The sequence below is a fragment of the Theropithecus gelada genome, chromosome 9, assembly GCF_003255815.1.
Source record: "Theropithecus gelada isolate Dixy chromosome 9, Tgel_1.0, whole genome shotgun sequence".
Taxonomy (NCBI): domain Eukaryota; kingdom Metazoa; phylum Chordata; class Mammalia; order Primates; family Cercopithecidae; genus Theropithecus; species Theropithecus gelada.
In genome coordinates, this window is record NC_037677.1 from 10,840,739 (window position 1) to 10,866,499 (window position 25,761).

The 25,761-nt window shown below is 43.3% G+C and overlaps 1 protein-coding gene and 1 long non-coding RNA gene across 8 annotated transcripts in view; one reads left to right on the forward strand and one right to left on the reverse strand.

Annotated features, from left to right (window-relative positions):
• The window catches only part of CELF2 (CUGBP Elav-like family member 2), an 871,667-nt gene that overhangs the window by 475,608 nt on the left and 370,298 nt on the right, over window positions 1-25,761 (forward strand). The window lies entirely within an intron of this gene.
• Window positions 1,515-7,075, reverse strand: LOC112632107. The gene is made up of 3 exons (XR_003121255.1): window positions 6,852-7,075; window positions 2,053-2,163; window positions 1,515-1,926 (listed from the first exon to the last, which is right to left on the reverse strand). It is a non-coding gene; the product is annotated as an uncharacterized LOC112632107 (long non-coding RNA).

Genomic DNA, 25,761 nt, shown 5'->3' on the forward strand with positions numbered 1-25,761 from the left:
GTTAGGGAAGTGACAAGCCCTACCTGCGGTCTTCCAGCTTGTAAGACGAAGAGCCAGCTCTGCACCAAGGCCCATCTGATTTCCAGTTTACACCACGCTGTGTGCCCAGGACCGGAGACAAGCCAAGAGCTACCTGGGCCTGACTTAGGTGGGCTTGCTAGCACCGCTTTGAAGGTGAAATCCATGTTTAGCCACCTAGTCAGTATCAGGGAGCCTGGGAATGTCACTGGGGCTCAGTGGAGGCAGCCAGAGCTCCGGGAGCGCCTCTCTGGGTGTATTTGAGCAGTGAATGGTGTCACTGGCAGTCACTGGCATGAACCCTGTGGTGCCGTTGATCCCACATACCTAATGTCCTGGAGGAGTCACAGCGAGGGCCCATCAGCAGCCGCTCCAGGATAGAAGCCCCGGGAAAGGGGCTGTTAATGATGTTGACAAATTTCTGGCTGGGCTATTATGGGATGTTAATGCATACCCTCAAACAATACGTTTCCACCTCCCACGTTTTCCCCCTGCTGCTTTGATTGAGAAAACCATAGCGACCGAAAGTGCAAGATTTATACAAATTGTGTAGCAGGGGATTGGGCTGTAGGCAGGGGAGCCCCCTTGGGGAGGCATTTACCTTTTCAAAGTAGAGGGGAACAGGTGCTCTGGAACCGGCACGTAGCTGTGAGAGGGTGGGGATGGCATTCCTGAAGGGAAAGGTTACCCAGATTAACAACACTCCACTGAAAACCATGCCATCCTGGCTCTGTCATTAAAACAGGTGGCTGTCATTATGGCCTCTGGCTCATAATGGGAAGATAATACAGGCTGGGAGAGATTTATATAGGCCCCAGAAAGATGAAATTGCACATCAAGAAGGAAACAAGACATAAAGAGGACCAATTTGGGGAATTTCTCTCCCCACAGGAACGCACGTGATACTCATTAAGGGTGTAGCAATTGTGCCATTCTATCCAGAGGGTTAAATTACCTACAGAGCTTTCATTTATTTGGGTTTTATTTAAGTAGCCTTCGGGGAAGACTCCTTTTTCCCTCTTCGGATGTTTTCCTTCAGTTTAAGAGAGTAGTAAGCATAAAAATGTACTGTATATGATAAAACTTACCCCTTTTCTTTCCCTGCAAATAATGTTGGCCTCTCAGTAGACTGTTGGAAATCAAAAGGTAGGGGGATATATGTTCTCTTTTTCTTTTCCTAAAGAGATAAAGTTTTATGGTTTTTGTTTTTGTTTTTGTTTTTAATTTAATAAATACTCACGTGGTGACTGCCAGGCACTATTCTAAGCCCCTGACAAATGTTAATTCATTTAATACAATAATACTTCTAAGATAAGTTATTTTATTGACTCCATTTAGAGAGGAGGTATAGAGAAGTACAAACCCTCTGTACTTACCTAAGTTCATACAACTAGGACTTCATGCGCTTGGGGTTGCCACCTATGCAGATTTGCTCCAGAGACTATGTTCTTAGCTGTCACAGTCCTCTGACTATACTGCGTCCATTTCCATTTTAACAGGCATTTAAATGATCCGTTTGTCCCATCTTTGAGTCTCTCTTCTGGCAAGAACACATTTTAAGATCTCTGCCCATGAGGAGTTGTTGCATTAAGGTCGATAAGATGGAAGGATGGCAGCTGTGCTGGAGCAGACAGTGGTGTTTTCCATTGCACAGGCATCTTTAGAATGTGCAGAGCATGTCACAGGCAGGCCTGGAAGGCTTTGCTGTCCTTGCTGTAGGATCGGAGAAGGCAAGGAAACCTTTCAGTCCGTTAGAAGCGCACAGGCTCACTTTCAAACACAAAAGCTCAGCACACACTTAACTCTAGCCAGCCCCTTACCTGCTGCAAAAAATCCTACCTTTCCATGCACGGTTGGAAGGACACTTCTCTGGCGATCCTGAGTGCATTTTTTCCTGAAGATTTAGAACTGATTGGGCACAGATGGGAGGCAGGGTTATTTACCATTTTCCTCACCCTCCCTGTTCACCATTTGACACAAGAAATGAACAGCTCTTTTGCCTTACAAGGCATAGCCAGATTGCTAAGTAATTACCTTGATTTATGAGGGCAGGAATAGAAGGTAGCATGAAACATCATTTGTAACTGGGGATGGTCAGATTACCATTTCCCGAATTTGTCGATTATTTCATGTTGTGTTGAATTCCTAACAAGTATACGAAAGAGGGAAATGGTGTCCTATTACCTCTGTGTCCTCAGAGCCTACAACAGTCCCTGGCTTTCCAGTTTATAGAATCAAGAAATGTATGAGGGAGTCAGCACCTACTGTGTAGTCTCCGCTACACACCCGAATACCTTCAGCTTTCTGCTTTCAAGGTCATGAGTAGCGTAAGAAGACAAATACACACATCTTCACCACAAAAGAAAAATACGGCATTTGAGGAGAGAGAAAAATGCTTCCAGTTTGGGGCCATAGGAAAGTTTTCATGAAGAGTGTATTGGAGCAAGCCAGCAGAGGAGAGGTGGGACCCTGTAGGAGTTTGAGGCAAGAACGTCCAAGTATGGGACAAAAATCACAAAGAATTGCCCTTGGGGTGTGAGATATGTACAGATCATGCAAGGGAATGAGAAAGCTGGATGTAGGGTTGGACACATTGTATGGGTGCCCACTTTTCTCAATTCAGAAATTCAAACATTCCAGAGGGTCTGGGCCTCTGTATTTTGCCAGAAACCTGGGTTCATCAGATCACACAGCTGGACAGTGGGCAAGTTCACATGGATGGAGAGATGGATGGAAACCACTTCCATAATACAGCCTGGTCTGCACCTTTTTCACCCATAGTCCTCCAGTTCTGTATTCTTGGTCCTCTATTCAATATCTCAGTACAAACCTTGCTTCCCACCTGACCTCATGCTGCACCTCCTGCAGCCCAGGAGATGCCCTCTGGGAGTTTACATCCAGCCCTTATATGTCTCTCTTAGCCAGGGTAGTAGCAGAAAAATAGCTAGCCTTAGGAGCATGCCCTGTGAGCTAGGCCCAGAGCGCCCTGCCCCGGAAGGAAAGGTTTGGATGGCTTCTAAATTTGGGGGCTGCTGTCCAAACCACACCCTGTCTTGCGATGACACCTTCTGTGTTGGGCCTAAGACTTGATGTTCTGCTGTTTGATCAAGCTTTATATAAATTTATGGTCTTCAATTTAACCTTTGGCTAAATTGGTTGTTTTCTGGACATTTTAGAAGGATTCGAGAATGTTCAGGAAGCCAAGGCTACATGAAGCCTCCCTAGGGTGGGGGATGCTTCTCTGCATGAAGCTCCATAGCTTCCTTTCTGCACAGTAGTCAGAACCTCTGAGCACTTCCTCTTCATTCTCTACCTATCCACATCCCTAGGACGGGCAGACCTTCCTGCACAGGGGCTGTCATGTTTTTACGTTCTAAATCTTAGGGTCTTTCAAACTCTCCATGGTCCTTCTTAGCATGATCAAACCCCTGTCTGAATTCCTCCGCTGCTGGCATTGGCTGGCTCTGGCTTTCTGCAAAAACGCTTACCTGTCTCTGTACCCATCTAAAAGGTGAGTTTCCTGCTCCTGACTGTGGAGGAGGAGGAGCAACTCCTTCACGTGTTCCAGACACTGCCTGGACCTAGGTTCCCCTAAATGAACATGCACACACAAACAGCAGGTGACAGCAGTATTTACCCAGAGAGAATTGGAGGAGGTGAGGGGACCATCTCTGAGGGAGAGAAGGGAAATTCAGGGTGAAAATATTTGCATGTGAAGTCTCACTTCATGGAGTTTGAGAGGGTCCTCTATACATGTGTTCCCTCATTCTCCAGGGCCACCTCCTCTCAGCTTTCTCCATCGCATCCCCTTCCCATATTCTCTCTCCTTTCATCCCTGTGCCACTCCCAAAGCCCCTGCACTTTCTAGAGCAATGTGTCAGTCCCCAAACCCCAGTCATGTCATGTGGATGACACGCCTCTAGGCGATCTCCCCAGGCCTGGCATCACCACTGTGGATAAGAGAGATGGGACATCCAGTGCCATAATGGAGGCCATCATGCCACAGAGGAGGGTGCAGAAACTTCTCAAGCAGGGATGCATTAAGTTTTGTTTTGTCTTTTAAAAACCTCACCCAAAGGCCAGGCACGGTGGCTCATGCCTGCAATCTCAGCACTTTTGGAGGCTGAGGCAGATGGATCATTTGGGGCCAGGAGTTTAAGACCAGCCTGGCCAACACAGCAAAACCCCATCTCTACTAAAAATACCAAAACAAACAAACAAAAATTATCCAGGCTTGGTGGTAGGCACCTGTAGTTCCAGCTGCTCGGGAGGCTGAGGCATGAGAACCACTTGAAGCTGCGAGGCAGAAGTTGCATTGAGCCAAGATCACACCACTGCATTCCAACCTGGGTGACAGAGTGAGACTGTCTCAAAACAAAACAAAACACACACACACATACACACACAAGCTCACAAATTCAGACTCACTTTACATGACTTGGATCAGTTTTGACTGAAAACCCTTATTTTGCCTACCTGAGACATTCACATTCTTTTCAGGTTGATGGGGCTTTGCCTTTTTCAATGCTAAAAGGGCACAACATCCCTTTTCTAACACTTGGTTGCTTGACAGTCTTCTCTGATTACCTTGGCTATGTCTGGGGCCATATATCATCACGCCTCCCTCTCCTGCTTCCTGAGTTTATCCCCTGGCTGCAGGAGGCGAGTTGAGGGTGTGCAGGTTCCCTGGGTTTCTCTACCTTGACCTTGTCTTCTTGAAGAGAGGCAGGAAGTTTGCACTGGGAAAGGGCCAGGGCCTGAAACCGCGGTTCTGAGCATTTCTGAATCTTGGAGTTGCTAGAACCCCAGAGGTCATTACTAAGAAGAACCCAGGCCGGGCGCAGTGGCTCACGCCTGTAATCCCAGCACTTTGGGAGGCCGAGGCAGGTGGATCACGAGGTCAGGAGATCGAGACGAGGGCATCCTGGTTAACACGATGAAACCCCGTCTCTACTAAAAATATAAAAAATTAGCCGGGCTTGGTGGTGGGCACCTGTAGTCCCAGCTACTCGGGAGGCTGAGGCAGAATGACATGAACCCAGGAGATGGAGCTTGCAGTGAGCTGAGATCACGCCACTGCGCTCCAGCCTGGGCGACAGAGCAAAATTCTGTCAAAAAAAAAAAAAGAAGAAGAAGAAGAAGAAGAAGAACCCAGTGCAGTATGTGTGTTTGAGGACGGGAGGTGCAGGTGAGAGACTGGCCACTCTCATAGGCTTCTCTCTGTGATCCCAGCAAGGGCTGGGTCTGAACAAACAAATGGGGCAAAAGGCTCCAAAGAGTCAGGATTTCACATGGGGACCCGGATAAAAACAAAGGAAATGTGTGATGGTCTCATAAACAGTGATAACTGCAGGAAGAAGTGATACCGTTCTTAATGTTCATTTTATTCTGTGTGTGTGAGGGAATACGTATGATTTCTTTAATAGCACCTTACCATGGGACTGCCTCACTCAGGGACGTACAGAAGAATGGCAGAATTGCAAGGATTTCATGAGGGTCACATGAAGAGGGACTGTGGGGACCATGAGTCCCCATTGCTGCTGCCCTCTTTTGGAAATTAGATATCATTTACTTATTTATCATTTTTGCACATCACATTGCAACTTTCCTAATTAAATTGCCTCAGGGCACAAGTACAAAATATGAAAGTTCAGTTAAAGTGTCTAAGACAGAACAGCAGCGGCTATCAGCACGTATTAAATATGCCTCTACTGCAAAAAAGTGTGTCATGCGTGGCATCCGGAAATCTAGGCCTGTGCCGAGCCAAAGGAGAATTTCCGTGGAAAACACCTTGGCAGTCAAAGGTGAGAACAGTCAGATTTGAGCATTGTGGTGTGTGTATGTTGCAGTGGTTATTCTCTCATGATAGGATTGTGGTAACTCATGAAAATAGCTCCTGTTCCAATTTCAAACCCCTCTATTTCATGATCTGTTATTTAGCTAGACACTTGGTGTCTACAAAAACCAGCTACCAAAGCCATCAGAACAAATTCTTCAAACCACTGGGAACTCAACTTCAGCACCATCCTCCTTTTTTTTTTTTTTTTTTTTTTTTCTCTTTAGAGATGGGGTCTCACTCTGTTGCCCAGGTTGGAGGTATGATCATAGTTCTCAGCAGCCTTGATCTTTTGGGCTCAAGCCATCTTCCCACCTTGGCTTTCTGAGTAGCTGGGACCATAGGCACACACCACCACACCCAACTATATTTTTGTAGAGAGAGGCTTCTTGCCATGTTGCCCAGGCTAGTCTTGAACTCCTGGACTCAAGTGATCCACCTGCTTCGGCCTCCTGAAGCACTGGGATTACAGTCATGAGTTACTGTACCTGGCCCTTCTCCAACACACAAAAAAGATTGTTATAGTATCAAATATTCAAGCCCTTCATTGCAAAAAGTTTCTGTTTGGTGAACAGACACCAGCAAAGGGAAGGGTGATTGAGTGGCTGAGGGTGGCTCCATGCCATTTTACTCCTCCAAGGACACTAGTTTTAAAGGTTGAAAACCACAGCCCTCCCATTTCACTCGGTGTTCAGTCTTTCCACTTCACCTAGTATCTGCCCCTTAGAGCCAGCCCTTGAGTAACGAGGAAAGAAAAAGTTCATGCTTTTCCATTTAAATCAAACTCTACTCTCCTAGAAAGACAGGAGAAGAAATAAAGAGATACCTTGGGTTCTATCCACCTACCCAACCCAGGCCCAGCCTTTCTCCTCCTATGGGCCCACCAATCCAAACACAATGAAGTCAGCATCCAGCTGGCACAAGAGGGGAAGGGGCATTAGGTGTGAAGAGACCTCTGGATCCCATCTCCAAAATGCCAGGTACCTCCTACACTGACCAATGGCTCCTCGGTCTTCTGCATGCTGAGCTGCTGGAATTGGCCCACAGGCCACAGAACACCTTGGAAGCTATGATCCCAGAGAGAGAGGAGAGTGGAGTCCAGGTGGCACCTTCTATGAGCGCCATGTTCAGTGGCTACCCTGAGTCATCAGCTGAAGCCCCAGAGCTGCTCTGCAGGCATCCAAGGGGCGTATCTTCAGCTCTTTTCAAATGTCACAAAATGGCAACCGGGAATTACTATGCCAGTATTAGCACCTTGGTTCTATGATCTAAGAAAAGAATCACGTCACGGCCGGGCATGGTGGCTCACGCTTGTAATCCCAGCACTTCGGGAGGCCAAAATGGGCGGATCATGAGGTCAGGAGATCGAGACCATCCTGCTAACACAGTGAAACCCCGTCTCTACTAAAAATACAAAAAATTAGCCGGGTGTGGTGGCGGGCGCCTGTAGTCCCAGCCACTCGGGAGGCTGAGGCAGGAGAATGGCGGGAACCCGGGAGGCGGAGCTTGCAGTGAGCGGAGATCCGGCCACTGCACTCCAGCCTGGGCGACAGAGCGAGACTCCGTCCCCTCCCAAAAAAAAAGAACCACGTCACAACAAACTCATTACCCTTCCTCGCTGAAGTTCCACACCCACGATGCGCTTTTCTCATCACAGCTCTGTGATCCAGACCAACTCTGAAAAGAGCCGAACTCCTATGCCTTTGAAAAATGGGGTATTGGACCAGACTCCAAAGACAGGAGCTACAGTTGTGCGTGGCTTCAGCGCGGGAGCCTCTTGAGGTGGAGGAGGGAATTATGAAAAGAGAAGAAAGGCAGTGAGCGGGGAAGGAAGTCAGGAATGAAGGCTTCCGGCCACTGGACTCAGGAGAGGAAGTTAGAGCAGAATAGATTCCTGGAGAGTGGCTTTTCTTGGGAAGTCCCAGAGTCTCCACAGGGTGTTTCCTTCTCTACACGAATAGACACTTTAACATCTGTGCGTGTCTATGTCTATCTACATATATTTATTTACAGAGAATTAATGAGTATGAGATGGTCCAGAAAAAAAAAAAAGAGAGAGACGGGGGATTGTAGTTATTTAAGTAGCTGCTTTAAGGTTATTTTTAATCAGGCATTTGTATAATGTAATTATGGCCAATGAGCTTATAGGAGAAAAGTGCAGTTGAAAAAGGAAATTAAGCAAAGATAGAATAGATAAATGATGCCTGACTGTTTTTTCACCATTTGGTCCATATGTAATTAATTTTCCTCATTCCTCCCATAATCAGGCATCCAGAATTATCTCTACATTTTTAAAGGGCTCAGGTTTGCTACTAGTAAAAGATGATGCTTCAGAACAGATTGGTGAGTTGGTTCAGATGTCTCCATTATGGAAACACAGTCGTAAAAACGCCATCACCTTCACATTGTGAGAAGATAAAATGCAATGCTCATCACGGATGAATGGTTACTCTCGTTCTGTCCTCGAGCCACAATCAATTGTACATCATTAAAAAGACACAAAATCTTTACTAATTAGCTTTTATGATTATATTGTTATTGCATTGAGGCTTTTAAAGCATTGGAAATCAAGGAGATAGGATGCCCACAGAAGAGAATTCTGTGGCAAGGGAGGAAAATACAGTCCATCACTCATGTCATCTTCAGAAACTTTCACTGTATACCATCTATAATTACCATCTATAATTTTTATCTCAGTTCACTCTTCAGATTAATATTTTTGGTTAATGAGTGACAACTGGTAAGGAGAGGGAGAAGAATATTGAGTGTGCCTTCACACCCGAAAGAAATTTAGCTGTTGAAGTTATCTAACAAGAATAATTGTTCATTTTCTCTTTGCTTGAAATCTTCAAGACTGCTGTTATAAATCCCACCTACACTTCCTTGTATATTGTTCTTCTCTAAGTGTAAAAAAATACAGTTCATCCAGTTAAAAAGAAGTTAGAGCCATACCTTCCACCAGGATTAATTTCAAATGGATCAAACACTTTAAATGAAAAATACAAAATAATAAATTTATCAGAAGGAACCATGGGAGAATTCTTTTATGATATCAGAGTGGGGAAGACTTTTTGAAACCATCAGACAAAACCCAAAAGCCGTAAGAGAAAAATTAGATAAATTCAACTACATTTTGAAAAATTCTGCTTGGCAAACTAACATACAGAACAAAAACACCATAAGCAAAGTAAAAAAATAAATGACAAACTAGAAAAAAACATTTGTAGTTCATTTCATAAGCCTGCTATTGAAAATATATATCAAGAGTTGCTATAAATCAAAATGACAAAGACTAGTAGACCAATAGAGAAACGGGCAAAGGGTATGAATAATCATTTTACTGGAAAAGGTATTGAAATTATTTTAAAACATGTGAAAAGATGCATTGCACACTCCTAATAAAGCAAATGCAAATTAAACTCCATCATGATACCGCTTTTTGATGATCAGATTGGCCAAAGTCAGAAAATTTGACAACAGATTGTGTCAATGATGGGGTAAGAAACAGCCTCCCCTCTCCCATTATGGATAGGAGAATAAATTGGCACAAAATCTATAGAGGGCAATTTGGCTATTTATTTATTTATTTATTTTGAGATGGAGTCTTGCTCTGTCACCCAAGCTGGAGTGCAGTGGCACGATCTTGGCTCACTGTACTCTCCGCCTTCCTGGTTCAAGGAATTGTCCTGCTTCAGCCTCCTGAATAGCTGGAATTACAGGCGCATGCCACCATACCCAGCTAACATTTGTATTTTTTTAGTAGAGGCGAGATTTCACCATGTTGGTCAGGCAGGTCCCGAACTCCTGACCTTGTGATCCTCCTGTCTCAGCCTCCCAAAGTGCTGGGATTACAGGCGTGAGCCACCGCACCTGGTCAATTTGGGAATTTCTAACTAAATGTCAAATGTACCATTTTCCTGATCCAGCAGTTCCACTTCTAGGAATTTATCTTACAGACGCAGTTGTTCAAAAAGAGTTATTTAAAAGTTATCTATTCCTGCCCTGTTTGTAGAAGCAAATGGTAGAAAACATCTTCAACACCTGTCAATAAGGAACTTGTTAAATTATGAACCATCAATTCAGTGGAATACTATGATTCAGTAAAGTGAAAATAATGATGTTCTTTACTGATTTGAAAAAATTCCACAAGATATATGATTGAGATTTTTTAAAAAGCAGCATATAGCAAAGAATACATAAATATGCTATATCTTTTGTTCCAAAGGGATAAAGAAAATATACTCATGCATTTGTTGTTTTAAAAAGATAAATCATAATCCACAGTTCTTAGAAGATCAGCTGCCTATTTCAAAGGCTCCAAATAGCTTAGCAGTTTTATTTCTGTGATCTTTCCTTCTGGTTTGAGCAATCTGTGTAAGGTTAAATATATATTTTTTAAAGTATCATTTATTGATTGCCTGCTAGGGCTTTAAATTTGTCATTCACCTCTCTTTAAACCTCACAACAACTGCCAGAAAGATGGTGTTCTCTCCATGTTATTGATGAGAAAACAAACTCAGAGGTAGTAAGTAACTTGCTCAAGGCCACATGGCTAAGAAATTGCAAAGCCAGTATTTGAACTCATGTCTTTCTGGAACTAAAGTGTGTGTGCTTCCCGCTCAACCACACAGTGCGAGTATGCCTCGCCTGCCTTTGGGGGCCTCATGTGAACTGATAACTGGCATTTTCACCTCTGGTTGTGCATCAGGGACTTTGCAGCTTCCTGAGGCTCAACCCAGATCTCTTGAATCTGACCCCATGAAATAGAGCTTTTGCACGTGGCTTTCTCAGAGCTCTTTGAGAGAGCCTGAAACACAGTTCAGAACCACTGCTACCCAGTGAAGCCATAACAGCACATACACTCGACATACGAACTCATTCAACCGTCAGCCACCTGTGTGGAGTAGGTACTGTTACTATAACCATTTCATGGATGCAGGAGCTCAGGCTTAGAGAGTTTGAATACTGTGCCCAGGTCACACAGCAATTAAAGTGAGCTGGGGCTGAAATTTAAGCCCAGATAGTCTGCCCCCTAGGACCGTGATTCATCATACTGTATTTTTAGCCAACTACTCTGCGCATATACAGCAATTTCAATAATAAGACAAGAACCAGACACTAGGATATTGTCGTAGGAAGATTCTGTGTTCATGCAGGTTGAGGTCAAAGGCATCACAGGGGTCCCTTCAAGTCACTCAGGAGGAAACGGAAGCTCCAAGAGGCAAAGCAACTTGCTAGCATCCCATGCCCGACCCCAATAGTTTAAACACTTGCCCGAGTCTCCCCGGTTCCCGCTAGGTCCATCGCTGCAAATCAAGTCATCATTGGGAATCGTTCAGACCTAAGTTAGGAAAGATTACACTTGTTACAAAGAAATGGAGAAGAAAGGGCAACCGAGAATCCATTTGCCCTGGCTTTTAAATTCGTCTGATATGGATGGGTCTGTTTACAGATATTTTTATAGCAACATCCTTCTTCTGTTTCTCCTCTAAGTTTGATGGGGAGCTTACTGAGCGTCGATACTGAGTTATTTTCCTTCATTGCTGCCACAAAACTACCCTTAATAAGAAGTGAAAGAAAGAAAAATGGAAGCTTACGGCGTCTCTGCTCTGTTTCTTCAAGAGAGCGCCATAATCAAAATGTAAGGGCTTTAAAACGCTTTTCTGGAGAAAATGCTTTCCTGTCACGAGTGGGAAGTGTTCCAGGTGCTTTATTGACTTGCATATTTGTCTCCCTTTTTAGCAGTTATTTTATCCTGGATGGAGGCCATCAGATGGCCACAATTTTGGAAGCAGCCCAGACTTGGATCTAATCCTGTTTCTGCTGCTTTTAAGCAGTGTGACCCAAAGCACTTTCTTACCTTTTCTGAACCTCACTGTTAACTTCTCTAGCATAGTGTTGAATAATATCTGCTAGACAGGTCTTTGAGGTGATTCAGGGAACCAAATGCAAAAGGACCCATGAAAGTGGGTTGCTGGTCGGGCACAGTGGTTAAAGCTTGTAATCCCAGTGCTTTAGGAGGCCAAGTCGGAGGATTGCTTGAAGCCAGGAGTTCAAAACCAGCTTGGGCAACATAGCAAGATCTCTGTCTCTACAAAAAGAAAAAAAATAATTAATTAGCTGGGTGTAGTGGTGTGCACCTGTAGTCCCAGCTATTTGGGAAGCTGAGGCTGGAGGATCACTTGAGCCCAGGAGGGCAAGGCTGCAGTGAGCTTTGATTGCACTGCAGCACTCCAGCCTGGGCAGTAGGCAAGACACCGTCAGAAAGAAAGAAAGAAAGAAAGAAAGAAAGAGAGAAAGAGAGAAAGAGAGAAAGAGAGAAAGAGAGAAAGAGAGAAAGAGAGAAAGAGAGAGAGAGAGAGAGAAGGAAGGAAGGAAGGAAGGAAGGAAGGAAGGAAGGAAGGAAGGAAGGAAGGGAAGGAAGGAAGGGAAGGAAGGAAGGGAAGGAAGGAAGGAAGAAAGAAGGAAAGAGAGAGAGAAAGAAGGGAGGGACGGAGGGAAGGAGGAAAGAAAAGGAAGGAAGGAAGGAAGGAAGGAAGGAAGGAAGGAAGGAAGGAAGGAAGGAAGGAAGGAAGGAAGGAGATATACTTAAAATGTGTTGCCCTTGATTTCAGGTCCTCTTAGAATGAGCCTAACTCTGCCTTCCTATAACCTCCATGAGTGGCCCCACCTCTGCCATCTAAGCACTTCAGGATCACGTGTAGACTCTTGCACAAGGCAGCTCTGGAAGTATTTAGAGATATCTACCTTCTCCCCTAATCCTCTCTTTGCTGTGCCTCTCAGGAGTTCCTGACATTTCCACAAATAAGTCTTAGTCTCTTTACCATTTAACCAGTTTCCCACTAATTCACTCAAACTGATTTATGTATTTAGATATGACCTCAGGTGCCAGTAAAGTTATTGAAAGAAGTACATTACAGGTAATGGTACATTAGCGCTGCGATCGAATTAACATTCTTTTTGTGCCTGTGTCTCCTCTGGGATTCATTCACTCTCGCTGAAGGATGATCCCGGATGCCTTCTGTTTGAATGTAAGAGAATGAATTGATTCACCTGTGAGGCAATGTGAGTTAAGGCCAGAAGAAACCCTACTGGAATTAACTAGGGTCTACTTTAAACAACCATCAGGCCGCCAGGCATTTGTTCCATTGATTGCTTCAGTCCTTCTTTCTCCCCATCCCTCCTCTCTCCCTAGATAGAGGGCAGAGAGGTCAAAGTCAGTGGGCGACCTCTTATGTGAAGAACATGTTCAGGATCACTTCTGCGCTCCCGACATAGTAAAATGACTAATAATTGGCGAAAGTCTACAGCTTCTCCTTGCTCACATGTCTTCAAAAGAGTTGGTAGCTGGTGAACAGAAACTGGTTTGAAAGTCAGGACAAACACGGGCCCTTTAGCTCACAAACCACCTTTTTCGTCAGTTTTCCCCATCTTCCTAATTGGGATCACATTCTCTGCTACATCTTCTCACCATCCCATGGTGAGATGATACGAAACTAAGCACTTGAATCACTTCAAGTTGTTACGAAGAAAGTCATTTTATGTCACCATTTTTGTTATGTGTTTCAGGGGAGCGCTATGACTTAAGGAATGCGTATGAAGTCTTCACCAGGTTGGGGGTGAAGTAAGCAGATTAAATGTGAGTGATTCTTTAGGAGTCACTGAGTCTAGCGGAAAGCTGTATTTCATCAAAGAAATGTTTAGACTCAAAAAAGCGTGTATTGGTCTCTTCTCTGTCCATCTGTCTAGAGAGAAGGGTGGATAAAGGGAATTTGACAAGTTTCAACAAGAAAGAAAAACTTGCTCAAGCATGAGGGAGAGGTTTTGCTGAAATCTGTGCTTGGCTTTTTCCCAGAAATATCACTTTTCCTGGGCTTTGCAGCTGAATTCTCTGGGATCTATCCTCAGAAGTCCTGTGTGTCCCAATTCATCTGCTTTTAGAATGAACCACATTTTAAAAGGGGAAAATAGAACAAACGGTGGAGTCAGGGAGATGGAAGTGAGAAACCCAGCCATCTGCCCAAGATATTTTGCACCCCAACTTGGGATTCTCCAGAGCTAGCACATGGAATGTGGAGCATTATGGAGAAACAGTGACAGAGGGCCTTTAAGTTGGAGAGCTGCTGCTCTGCCCTCATTTGGAGGCATCCTCTCGTGTTCTGCCTCTCAACTGTGTTAGAAAACCAACAAAGATGGCTGGGCATGGTGGCTCAGAGCTTTGAGAGGCCAAGGCAAGAGGATCACTTGAGCCCAGGCATTCAAGACCAGCCTGGGCAACAGAGCAAGACCTCATCTCTAGAAAAAATTTAAAAATTAGCCAGGCATGGTGGTATGTGCCTGTCAGTCCCAGCTACTCAGGAGGCTTAGGCAGAAGAATAGCTTGAGCCTAGGAGTTTGAGGCTGCAGTGAGCTATGATCACACCACTGCACTCCAGCCTGGGTAACACAGCAAGACCTAGTCTCTAAAAAAAAAAAAAAGACAAAACGAAGAATAGGGCCACAACAACACCGCAAGGTATGTATGTATAGTGCTTTGGTTGACATTTACAAGACAAGGCAAAACATTTTTTCAGTCTCAAGAAGTCTTGGATCCAGGCTGGGCACAGTGGCTCACACCTGTAATCCCAGCACTTTGGGAGGCCGAGGTGGGCAGATCATTTGAGGTCAGGATTTCGAGACTAGCCTGACCAACATGATGAAACTCTGTTCTACTAAAAATACAAAAAAATTAGCTGAGTGTGGTCGCGGGCACCCGTAGTCTCAACTACCTGGGAGGCTGAGACAGGAGAATCACTTGAACCTGGGAGGCAGAGGTTGCAGTGAGGTGACATCGCACCACTGTACTTCAGCCTGGGCAACAGCGCGAGACTCCATCTCAGAGGGAAAAAAAAAAGTCTTGGATCCATTTTAATACCTTTTGTGGCACTTCACATGAGGAAACTGTGCTTATCAGTTATCAAAGTAAGGAAGACTTTATTATGACCCACTAGCTTCAATATATGGTGTAGTCCCTTTAATGAAAGACTGATCATCTTCCACAAGTGTTTACTCAGCATTTTAAACACTTTGAGTTCCGCTCAGAAGAAAACAATTTTTTTTAAAAAAAGTGTTCCATGCATTTTCCAAGGGAGAAAGATAAGGTTTCAACTGGACGACTTGTCCAACATGGAAAACCAAACATGGATGGCGGGGATGTTCTTGAATCTCCAGCCCATGTTGGTTAGTGCAGCCCTACTTCCGAAGCATGTAATATGCTTTCAGAAAGCATATTCTATTTTTCCTCCTTGCATCTTTCTAGTCCATCCGCAGAAGGTGCTGTCATCATGTAAGTATTGCCTGGCCTCTTCGGAGACACGTAATGCCCCATACCCCAGAGGAAATGACTTTAGATTATTTCCCTTTGTGGCAAATGTGTCTGCCTGAAAATGTCTTCTGGATGAGAAAGCATGGGGTAGGTGTGAACTGTTACAACATTGAATTATCGTTTTCCTTTTCAATTAGCACCAGTCACCGCCACCTTGTGTGACCAACACTGAAAAAAGATTTGCATCAACATGCTTTTATTCCAGCACGGTGGTTATCAGCATAAGCACGAGCTTTCAGGGTTCCTGCTACAGGCTTTCAAACTCTCTAGCCACTCAGGATGGCATTACATTGCAACCGGGATGTTACAGCCGGATAGTATGCTTCCTAGGCGACCATTCATGGGTGGTAGACCCCTCCCTGGGGACACTGGAACTCAAAAGGGATCCGCTCATTACAGCTGGTGAGCTTTCTATTAACGGTGCTGCAAGAACAAAGGTGGAGGCATTGAAGCAACTTGTGCTTCTCTCTTCATCACAACCCACCCTTGTGGCAGGAAAAGTCTTCTTGATCATTCAAACCATTTGAAGACAGCACTCTTCTTCAGGAATTGAACTGAATGTGCTGCCATCCTAGGGCGAAAACTCCCAACTGACCGGTATTCACATTTTTGGTCCAGTACCCCTCCTATAGAAACATTATACTGTTAAAGCTAATTTTTAGAACATTCTGTCAAATAGAAACCTTTATTAATTGATATAACCATGCTTCACTGGGCATAGTGAAAATTGAGGTTCATAAGGGTGACCTGGAGCCCATAAAAAATTCTGAAATGTCTTGACTCATCAGAGAAAGATTAAAATATGTTCAGTGTTGTTTTAGTGTTACATGTATTTTGTTGTATTGCATACCTGGCAAATTGGTAATGCATACCCAGTATGTTTGATAATACTGTATTAAACAGAGTATTTGATCTGACGCGACATCCCATTTCCTAACAGAGCAGAACAGCAGAGACTTCTTATTAGAGCTGGCTGGTTGTTCAGCTCAAGGCAGAGTTGGGTGATTCTTATATGTTATGGTGAACCTAATAGGTATGCATTAGCATCTGCCTCCTTTTTCCTTTTTAATTGGGCATTAGCTTTGTACATTTCAACGTAATAGGCACATTTAGAGGCACATTGTAACTAGTCGTGCCCCTAGACAGATGCCTCTCTGCTCCTAAATTTCTCAAAGTCTGGCATTCTCTTTGGCTAAAAGGTTAAAGAGGACATGAGGATGAGACGGCTGTCATTGCTCTAATATTTCTGCCTATTTCATTAGCACAGCCCCCAGCTGCCCAATGCACTTTGAATTCCGATATGGTCTTCTTACAAGTAATATTTTTTCGGTCAGAAAAGGCCAAAGAATTAATTTGAAATTGGAAGGCATCTGTTGTTCCTTTTCCTAAAAAAAAGAGGAATGGTTAAGTTCTTTAAGTAGGTGAGGGGATTTGGAGTAGGAAGATGCAGTAATGATTTCAAGTTTATAGGAGACCCAAAGGAAAGCTGACCTCATTTTATTGGCAGAAGATTACACTGTGTATTTATAGTTTGTGATATTGACTTCCTGAAGAGAAAAACTAAAAATGTATTGTGAATGTTACCATATTAAAGTAAGGAGTGGGTGATATTCTCGTCCAGGTGAATTTCTTTGTTTGACAAATTTAAACAATGGTCTCAGTAACATGAAAGAATTTGTTTAAAAAATGTTTGTAGGCCAGGTGCAGTGGCTCATGCCTGTAATCCCAGCCCTTTGGGAGGCTAAGTTGAGCAGATCACTTGAGGTCAGGAGTAAAATACCAGCCTGGGCAACATGGCAAAACTCCATCTTTACAAAAAATACAAAATTAGCTGAGCGTGATAGTGGGCACCTATAATCCCAGCTACTCAGGAGGCTGAGACATGAGAATGGCTTGAACCCAAGAGACAGGGCAGAGCTTGCAGTGAGCCAAGATGGCACCACTGCACCGCACCCTGAGCAACAGAGCAAGACTGTGTGTCAAAAAATAAAAATAAGAAAAGAAAGTTTGAAATCTTTCCCACATTATTTAATTTTGGCTTCTGAAGTTAATCTTTCATTGCCTTCCTGGGTATACATTTTCCTTTTCCTTCCCTCAGATCTTTTTTTCCCACCTAAGTATGAATGAAAACCAAAAAACTAATCTCAAGTTAACAAAGGCTGTCCTCTTACGGCCAGGTGCGGTGACTCACGCTTGTAATGCAGCACTTTGGGAGGCCAAGGCAGGAGGATCACAAGGCCAGGAGTTCAGGACCAGCCTGGGCAACATTATAGGAGAGCCCATCTCTACCAAAAAAGAAAAGCAGGGGGAAGGAGGGAAGGAGGGAAGGAGGGAGGGAGGGAGGGAACGAAGGGAGGGAGGGAAGGATGGAAAGAAGAGAAGGGAGGAGAGGGGGAGGGAGAGGAGGAAGAAGAAGAGAAAAGAAAAGAAAAAAGACGGAGGCTCTCCTCTCTCATTTCTAACCCACAGGTGCCATAGCACCGCATGGCAGAGGTTTCAGACAAAACCAAATGGGATTCTGGGTACAACACCATCTCCCTGCCCTGTCTCCTCTGCTTTCTGTGGCCACTCACAAAGCCTTGAGGGTCTCTTAGAACTAGTATTTGTTTTAGGATAAGACCAGAATTCTGCCCTAAGGGGCTTTCGTGCTTGAAGTATCAAACAAAGTATACCGTCACAAGAAATTTCCTCTTCAGCTAGGCATAGTGACTCACACACATAATCCCAGCACTTTGGGAGGCCAAGGCCAGATAATTGCTTGAGGCCAGGAGTTCAAGACCAGCCTGAGCAGCAGAGCAAGACCCCATCTCTGCAAATAAAAAATATTAACCAGGCATGGTGGTGGACACACCTGTAGTCCCAGCTACTTGGGAGGCTGAGGTGGGAAGATGGTCTGAGCCCGGGAGTCTGAAGCTTCAGTGAGCCATGACTGGGCTACTTCGTTCCAGCCTGGGTGATAGAGCAAGACACTGTCTCTAAAAAAATTAAATGTCTTTTTCAACAACTAAAGAGAGGAAATGAAGGAAGAAGGGAGGTGATAGGGAAAAACTAGGAGAAAAAAATGTGATATTTCTTCCCAGCCTTCCAATGGTCACTCAAACCCTCAGCCGATGCTGAAGTCGATTGCATTTTGCTACGTGGCCATTTATTGCTTATGCTTTAGGGGTCATGTTTTCATCAAACGTGCAACACCATCTTGGTAAGTCAAATGGGTTGTACTTCCCTATAAGGAAATTCTGTTTTGTTTTGTTGTTTTGTTTTGAAATGTGGTCTCGCTCTGTTGCCCAGGCTGGAGTGCAGTGGCACAATCGCGACTCCCTGTACCCTTCGCCTCCTGGGTTCAAGCAACTCTCCTGCCTCAGCCTCCTGCCTCAGCCTCCTGAGAAGCTGGGATTACAGGCATACGCCACCACGCTTAGCTAGTTTTTGTATTTTTTAGTAGAGATGAGGTTTCACCATGTTGGCCAGGCTGGTCTTGAACTCCTGACTTCAAGTGATCCACCCACCTTGGCCTCCCAAAGTGCTGGGATTACAGGCATGAGCCACTGTACCCAGCCAGGACATTGTTTTATTCAACACTGAAAAAAAATTCTCTTCTCTTTCACACTTGAGGCTGTCATCTTTAACTCTGTCTTCTTAATGGGGCTTTTAACGTCTCTCACCACTGACGGTTAGAGCTTTTCCTGGAAATTTGTCAGAATTGCATGTACAAACAATCCACATGGCTAAAAACTAGAGAAATGTACGTGAAGAATTGGAGGAGAATGCACGCTGCCCTGCTTTCGCCTGACAGTGTGAAGTCTTTCCATAGCTCCCCTATGCATGAGCCTGTATTTATCTGTCCATCCTGCCGTATATTTGATATCTATAAAATGAAAAAGCAGCTCGTTAACTGGATTTAATTTACGGCTTTTGAGCAAAAGTACCAAATTGAAGTCAGAGTTAAGGTCCTTCATAGTTAAAGCCACCTATGCAAGGTGAAGAAGGGGCTTATCCTCCTGAAATGGTCAGTGTGGCCATGTTGATCCAAATCTAGATGTAGCAATGGATTTTCTACCCGTTCCCATTCCAGTGTATCTATCTATGTCCTCAATGGAGATGCCTCAGGAACACATTTCCTGAGTTCTCTCCATATTCACAGGTGTCTAAAAAGATTCAGAAGGATTCTTTCCTAAACTTGAATCTAAATCTAATACCGTGTGCTCCCACTCAGCCTGAAAACGTAAATCTGAATCGGAGAGACATTAGAGTAGATATTATATTAGTACAATAGTAGCATGATAAAGCATGGTCAATAAAAAAGGAAGAGCAGAGCACTATTCAGATAATATTATTTTGCAATTATTGGACAAGTTTGTAGTTAAAACCTCCTTTGAAAGCCATGGGGTTCCTTTACCTTACAAGAGAAGTTCTGGAATCTTTTTCTCAGGCTCCCTTTTTTCACCCTCAGCATGGTGTTAAGGGTGAATTTGATCATGACTCTAAAAGTGTTTATGTTTATCAGACTCTAGCACTCAAGAAATTGAAGCTATTTGGACTGATGTGATGAGTGATTAAGGGGGTAAACTGACCACTTTTTGAAGGTGTTTTAACACTTTCAGACCTTTAAGATATCATTTCATGCCTTCAAAAAGGTAATTTGCTAAATGGTACTTTTGTAACTTAAAAGAATTAATGACCACCCAAAGTGAGCAAATTATTTTCTTTTTCACTTTAAGGTCAGGCCTATGGAATTGTAAGTGAGGCCATCCACCTTTCAAAGGGATTTTATTTTATGTCCTCTTAGCAACTTAAAAAATATCATTTTGAGAGCAGAAGAAAGCCTGGGGCTTTTGATTTTGTGTTGTACATTTCCAGATACTTCCACAGAAGAAATAAGAAAACACATTTTCTAAAATTTTAAATTGAATATGAACCTTCTCATAGTGCCACTTTAGAACGAACAAAATCCTGAAACCTCTCATGCAGAAGCAGTGCAGCTCTTTAAACCAAGCAATAATAATAATAGCAAACATCTAACTTTTATATAACATTTTTAACTTGGAAGATGGAAAATGCTTTCACATCCCACGATCTTATGGTGCCAATTATGAATTAGCTATGAAGAGCTTTCTTCTGGTCAGTGGGAAAAGATTTCAGCTGGACATGAAAAAAACTCTTAGCTCTCACAGTAGTAATACTAGCGTGGCTTAATGAGAAAAACCATGCAGTCATTGTCTCTGATGTTTAAAACAGCATATTTACATATACAATTCAATTTACTCCAACCCAATTCTTAGAGCCCAGGGAAAAGAGGCTTTTCCCTCTCGTTTCTCATTTGCTAGAAGAATATCTTGCCTTTCCATCAATATTATTTATTTGTTAGGCAAATGTTGAATCCTGTCTGAATTCATAGAGGCCGATGAATATAGCCCTCTGTCTTGAATATCCTATGGTACGGTTTGATTGGTACAAAGTTAATTACTTATGTCCTGTCAGTTTTCTGTTAATTTCATGCGCATCAGCTTCCCCAAAGTGCTTGAAAATTCTTAAAGACGAAACTCATTCTTGAAGCTATTTTTGGATTCTCCCCAGGGGCTATCACATATAGGACACTTAAAACAGCTTTAATTGATCCGTAATTGACATAATTCCTGGTCTAAATATAGTAGATACATTCGATCCCAAACTTGAGCATGGGTTAGAATCACCTAGACGGCTTGTTGAAATTCAATTCTGGGCCTGAACCCCGGAGTTTCTAATGTAGTAATATGGGATGAGGCTGAAATCTGCATTGCTAATGATTCCCAGGTGATGCTAATACACTTTGAGAATCATTAGAACAAATAAATATTTAGTACCCTCCAAATTTTATTTGATGATATTTAAGATTTCTATCCATTTTAAACTGGGGCATAAGAGCACAAAATATTATTCATAGAACCAAATACAGTCAAGGAACTCAACGCTAAACCCACAAGTTAAAAGACCTAAAAGAACCCAAGCTGAGCTCCAAATATATCAGGCTATGAGTGAATAACTCTAACTGATTAATGAGAATACTAATAATTTTCTAAATGAGGCTGTATCCCACATCATTAGCACAGTTATTACCTAACTTATGAATGGATCATATTCCACAGTATATTTGGAATCTGATGTTTGGAACTCAAGTGTGTTTTGCCATACATAGAAAGATTGTGACAAGCAATGATCACAAGTGTCTCCCTAACACAAAATACTTCTAATAGTGCCACAGGCCCTACTTGCTGTGCTTCCAAAGGGAAAACTAGGATTTACTGCTATCCAGCACCACCCACTAAGGTGGGGTACCCAGATAGGAAAGCTGGGATGGAGAAGATGGTGAGTTGGGTTTACACACCTTACATTTGGGTTTCCTTTGCACATCCAGGCAGCGTCCATGTGCAGCACTCTGAGGATGTGTATCTTGCATACTCCTGCCTCCTACAAAGCCCAGTCAGACATTCCCTTTGCCCTCTCCCTTCATTAGCCAGTGACTGGGGAGACTCCAATGCTGCTTTTCTTCCAGAGTTGGGTCAATGAGTGTGGTACAGTGGAGCTGAAGAGCTTGGGGACAGCTGTGTGCCCTGCGATATAAATGGCTGAGGATATTTTTGATCTCTTTCTCTATTAATCCCTTTTCTTGCTTCTGGAGTTCCAGGCATGAGCAGGCCTGCTTGGATATTTTAACTTTCGGCAACTACATCTTTGCTCCCTCTCCCACCTTCTCCTCTGGGCTTCCTACTATACTCCAACCCTACCATTTTCCTCTTTTATGAAGATTTGCAAAGTATTCGTAGCTGTTAAAGATGGTGCTTGGGACACCCATTTTCCTACCTTTGTGGGGAAAATCTAAACGCCTGGAGCTGAGCAGGTGTTCCATGTTGAGAAAGAGAAGAATATCTGGGGATAGGGCATTACATGATGAGAGGACCATGACAAGGAAACTAGAGGCTGGCCTGAATCACTGCAGTAAGTCAGTGAGTTCCCAGCAGTCCTGTATCCCCGTGACCACAGGAACCAGCCAGGGCTAACCCAGAGCCCAGGTCGCCAGTAAGGTCTCTACCATTGTGGGGTAAGGGAAAGGCAAAGAAAGCAATCATTACCGGCAAATCAGAACGTAAAACTAATTCCTGTAGCCGCTTGACTGGAATAGTTTGGGATGAACCAGGAGAGCTATTCGAAGTGATATGCCTGAATGGATTTCATTGATTACCAATTCATACCATTGTTAAAAGAAAAATTCTAGACAAATTAAATTTAACAGAGTTTAATTGAGCAAAGAACAATTCGAGAACCAGGTAGCCCCACGAACCAAAGTAGGTTCATGGAGACTCCAGTGCCGCTACGTGGTCAGAGGGTGTTTATGGACAGAAAAAGGAAAATGACCTACAGAACATCGAAGGGAGGCACAGAGACAGCTGGGCGTTTGCTTTATTTGAACACTGAACAGGTGGCTGCCTGGGATTGGCTGAAACTCAATGGTCGGTACAAGAGTAGGTTCCAGTCTGTTTACACATCTGGTTAGGTTAGAGGTCACTATATAGGAGAAACCTTTAAGCTGAACTTAAAATATATAAGGAGGCCACTTTAGGCTAGGCTTGACTGAACACCTTCCTACTCCTGATTTTCACATAGAATTACAGAGTGTGTTAGTCCTGGTACTTTGAGAAGTAGGCATCGAGAGGGAAATAAACATGCAAGGATTTCATTCAGGGGAGATGCCTATGTGAGAAAATGGGTTGGGAGCCAGAAAAGGCAGGGAGAGTGGTCAGACCACAATACATGTTGTGACCCTGAGTGCAGGAAGGTGGGCGCCAGCCTCCTAGTTTGCAGTGCAGTCTAAGAAACGTACAGCAAGGCTGCTGGAGGGGCCTCGGGCTGAACAGTCCTGCCTTAGTGTTCCTGCCACCTGTAATCAATGGCTGGGAGCTCCCGATAGGAAGCAAGGCCTGGGAGCTAATGCACTGATGGATTTCAGAGCCCAGCAGCTGGGGCCCTGGTCAGCCATGCCTCCAGTAGCTGGAGTTCGGCCAAGGGTATGTCCTCCACATAGACAGAGAGCTGAAGTGTCTTGGGACAAATGTAAACTGAACAGTTGTGCTTTGCAATGGGGATGCTGTAATATGAGTTATTAAAGTAAACACACACACACACACACACACACACACACCCCATTTTATTATCTCTAGTACTTAGCGAGAAGAAAGTGTAAGTCATTAAAATCCAACAGGACCTGAAAGCTGTACTTTAAGCCTACAATTTCAACCCAGCCCCTCTAGATTGGTTTTAAGGACGGTGAAGGAGCAACAGGAACGACATGTCTAGTCCTCACTTTTTTCTCAGAGGTTATAGAAAGGTCAACAAAATGCCACAGAGTTGGCCACCAGAGTTGATAAGGGAGGGCTGGGAAAGAGCTCCAACTTAATCATCACTGCTGAATCGTCAAGAATTGACCACACATCTTTTTGGGGCTTTTTTTGTTTTTGTTTTTGTTTTTGTTTTTGTTTTTTGTTTTTACTTTTTCGGATTCATGAGAATTTTCTTTTTTTATTATTATTATTATACTTTAAGTTCTAGGGTACATGTGCACAACGTGCAGGTTTGTTACATATGTATACTTGTGCCATGTTGCTGTGCTGCACCCATCAACTCGTCAGCACCCATCAACTCGTCATTTACATCAGGTATAACTCCCAATGCAATCCCTCCACCCTCCCCCCTCCCCCCTCCCCATGATAGGCCCCGGTGTGTGATGTTCCCCTTCCCGAGTCCAAGTGATCTCATTGTTCAGTTCCCACCTATGAGTGAGAACATGTGGTGTTTGGTTTTCTGTTCTTGCGATAGTTTGCTGAGAATGATGGTTTCCAGCTGCATCCATGTCCCTACAGAGGACACCAACTCATCCTTTTTTATGGCTGCATAGTATTCCGTGGTGTATATGGACAGCACATCTTTTTGTTGTTGTTGTTCATGATTGTCATAAGGTTTGTTGTTTTGACCCAGAAAAAAATTCTTGGCTTGTAAATTTGGAGCACCTAGTTTTTCATTTTCTATAGACAATCTGTATTCCATTCCACTGGGTGGAATGTGTGATGATGTTGAGAATACCAGCTGCCCCCTAGCCATGTTCCCAAAGTTAAATATGCATATATCATGCTGTATTTTCAATTATGTAAATAATTTGCTTTCTGTTTCTTCTGACGTCAAAATGGAGAAATGAGCACTTATTGTTTCTAAAACCCAATGAGTATTGTATATTTTATTGCTGTCTATGAGAGGTGGGAGTGTACAGGGAGCAGGGTTTCTTTTAGATGACTTTTGAAAAGCATAACTAATGTAAAGATTCCAGTGAGGACGTATGTGCGTTGTATTCTAATTGTATTGCACTTCACTCTGTGTTCTTCTGGGCTTAAACTAGTGTATAACAAAGATGAGAGTATATTAATGGATTTTACTAAAAGTGGTGAAAAGAAAAAAAAAACATTCATTTATCAGGGGTGGGACCATTGCTTCATGCTCAATATTATTTTTCCTGGTAAAGAATCCATAGACTAAAGGTCAAACCATTATGGTTACTGATAAAGTTGTTATTCATGATGTTTAAGGAGATACATTTCTAATGACAAGAGCAAAAATGAATAATAAGATATAATGACTCTAAGAATAAAAAGCCCTTTTTTCTTGTTCAAAATGAAAATGCATTAACTAGTTCTAATAATGTGCAAATGGTATGAACAAAGACCTTGCTTTTTCTGATAGGGATAAGAGCTAAGATTATGATGGCGATGATGATTATGATAAGAGTATCTGGGGACAACTTCAAAATGTGGGACTTGGAATACAAAAATTAGCTGGGTGTGGTGGCATGTGCCTGTAGTCCCAGCTACTCAGGAGTCTGAGGCAAGAGAATCACTTGAACCTGGGAGACGGCGGTTGCAATGAGCCAAGATTGTGCCATTGCACTCCAGCCTGGGCAACAGAATAAGACTTTAAACAGTCTGAAAAAAAAAGTGGGACTTAGGCAAACCCCAAAAAGTATGGAATGAATTCCACTAAGTCACACATTGGGGGTAGGCATTAAAGAGAAACAGCAGGGGTGAGTGATCTCTAAGAATTCTGACTAAGAGGGGCTTCCAGTAGATGGAGAAGGCATATTTTATCACATGAAATGGAGACTTAGCCCTTAAGAAGATTAATTGTAGATTAGTCTATCTCTTTAGTTTACATACCAATAGCAAATAAACTATAAACATTCCCGTTGTACTACACATACAAAGATACACACAATACTGCCTTCCCTCTCCCTCTTTCTATCTCCTTTTCCTTCCCTTCCCTCTCCCTTTCCCCATTCTCTGTCATTGTGCACACTTATTTATTCATGCACTACACATAAAGGAAGGAATGGTCTTGATATTTCTTTGCCTCAGAATATATATCCAATACAGATGCATTCCCTAAAAGAATAGATCTAAAGTCATGTGTGGTTACTTGAGCTCTATTTCCATACGAGCCTTTCCCACATAAATGAAGGTGGTTATCT